At 41.9% G+C, this 2,589-nt stretch overlaps 1 protein-coding gene across 1 annotated transcript in view; it reads right to left on the reverse strand.

Moving 5' to 3' along the window:
* DHRS7C (dehydrogenase/reductase 7C) overlaps positions 1–2,589 on the reverse strand; it is a 32,831-nt gene that overhangs the window by 19,992 nt on the left and 10,250 nt on the right. The window lies entirely within an intron of this gene.

The raw sequence follows: 2,589 nt of genomic DNA on the forward strand, positions 1-2,589 counted from the left end.
CAGCCACTCCTCGGAAGGAAGGTTGGGCAATCCTACTTCCGTAGTGATACTGCCTCGGAAACCCAAGGAGGGGTCGCTATGAGTCGGGCCAACTCGACGGCTCATAACAACAACAACAACAAACACATTGGAAACAACCACTATGTCTTTTCAGACCAAATGTCACCAGTTTCTCCCATATTCCCTATGTGTCTAATTTTACTTCAAACTAATTCCTGACTCACTCAACACAGGACTTTTTAAACTTAGCAATAGATAGCTGTTGTTAGGTGCCATCGAGTCAGCTCCAACTCATAGCGATGCCATGTGTAACAGAACAAAACACTGCCCAGTCTTGCACCATCCTCATAACCTTTGCTGTGCTTGAGCCCATCATTGCAGCTACTGTGTCAATCCATCTCCTTGAGGGTCTTCTCTTTTTTCACTGACCCTGTACTTTACTAAGCATGACATCCTTCTCCAGGGACTGGTCCTTTCTGACAACATGACTAAACTAAGTGAGACAAATTCTGGCCATTCTTGCTTCTAATGAGCATTCCTTCTTTACTTCTTCCAAGACACATTTATTTGGTGTTCTGCCAGTCCATGGTATTTTCAGTATTCTTTGCCAATCTCACAATTCAAATGCATCAATTCTTTGGTCTTCCTTATTCATTGTCCACCTTTCACATCTTGTGAGGCTACAGAAAATATGTCATGGGTCAGGTGCACCTTAGTCTTCAAAGCAACATCTTTGATCTTTAACACTTTAAAGAGGCTTTTTTTTTTTTTTTTTTGGATCTTGCCATTCAAGAATCTGATCATCCAATTTCTTGTTTGCTATTTCCATGGGCATTGATTGTGGATCCAAATAAAATGAAATCCCTGACAACATGAATGTTTTCTCCATTTATTGTAATGTTGCTTATTGGTCCAGTTGTGAGGATTTTTGTATTCTTTATGTTGAGTTGTAATCCACACTGAAGGCTCTAGTCTTTGATCTTCATCATTAAGTATTTTATGTCATTTTCACTTTCAGCAAGCAAGGCTGTATCATCTGCATATCACAAGTACCTAACGAAGAAGGAAGATGGCACTGTACAGATAGTCTTCATGTCCAGTCCTTCTACCAATTGAGATTCTGAGTAACTAGTCAAAGTAGATACAAATAATGATACAGGAGTTATGAGCAACTAAGGAGAAGATAAAGTATTAGATACAGTGTAGGTGGACAAAAGGAAGCAGGTTAAACAACTGGGAAAAAATAAACAAACCCACCCAGCTGACAGAGATGGAGAGAAATCATTAAAAATACAAATGAGGTCAAGGAAGAGAGAAGGAAGAAAAAAAATTCACAGAATCCACAAGAGTTGGGGAAGAGCCACACACCCTTTTTCAAGATGAGCTGGGGCTTTGAGTGGTAACAAAGATCTTACTAGGAAACAGATCAAGATCCCCTTTAACACAGGCTGCCACAGAGTCCAGAAGACAGTGGGGGAAAGGGAGGAGAAATTTTCTCTGAGTAGGGGGAGACCCAGAGCAGAGACATGGTGGTGGGCTCTGGTCCAAGTCTTGGCAACCCTTTTTGGCATTGAGTGGATCTGTGTATTGGTATTTTGGGGCTTGTTGATTCATGCAGAAGGGGGTAGCCCTTTGTTCTTTGCAGTGACTATCAAGTTTGAACTGTGGGGCTTTGATTGACAGTTGGGCATCATCATCAGCAGATGGCCCCAGAAGGACCCAGGTTGCCCTGCCCATGCCTGGTTAAGGCATTTGACTGCTAACTAAAAGGCTGGCAGTTCAAACCCACTAGCCACTCCTCAGAAGGAAGGTTGGGCAATCTACTGTAGCGATGCCACCTCAGAAACCCAAGGAGGGGTCTCTATGAGCCAGATCCAACTCAACAGCAGTGTGTTGGTGTTTCTTGGAACTCCTTCTGCCTTTCTGGGTGTTTGCTTCTGGTGCTTTTTTTTTTCTTTTTCTTTTTCCTTTTCTCCCCTGCCTCATTCAATACCAAAGACTAAACTCATTGCCACGGAGTCAGATCCAACTCATAGCAACCTCTCCTTGGGTTTCTGAAGAAGTATCACTATGGAAATATATTGCCCAAGATTCCTTCCAAGGAGTGGCTGGTGGGTTTGAACTGCCAGCCTTCTGGTTAGCAGTCAAATGCCTTAGGCACTATGCCAACCTCCACTAGGCAACCGTAGCTACTACACTGAACACCTCACCCAATAGACAGGTAACACCAATAGCTCTCATGCTACGGAATCAACAACAGACAGTGGACAATACCTGCTTATCCCAACTCCGAATCCTCTTCACAATGAACAGAGACCTGCACCTACATCCCTACCAAAGGATAACACCTGCTGCACACTTCCATATATAGTAAAAGATAAAACCAGGGTGAAAAAAAATCAATACATAACTAACAATTAGAGACAACAGCTTCCAAATGTCTGGGAAACAACAGACAATCTCAAATCAAACAAACAGAAAAATAATAGAAACAAAAGTCCAGACTAAAGAATTATCATGTATCTTGGAAGAAGAATAAGCAATAGAACTATCTGAGAAGGAATTCAGAAGGTATATATATATATATAT

This window comes from Orycteropus afer, unplaced genomic scaffold, assembly GCF_000298275.1.
Source record: "Orycteropus afer afer isolate SDZICR_OR568_19922 unplaced genomic scaffold, OryAfe1.0 scaffold00199, whole genome shotgun sequence".
NCBI lineage: Eukaryota > Metazoa > Chordata > Mammalia > Tubulidentata > Orycteropodidae > Orycteropus > Orycteropus afer.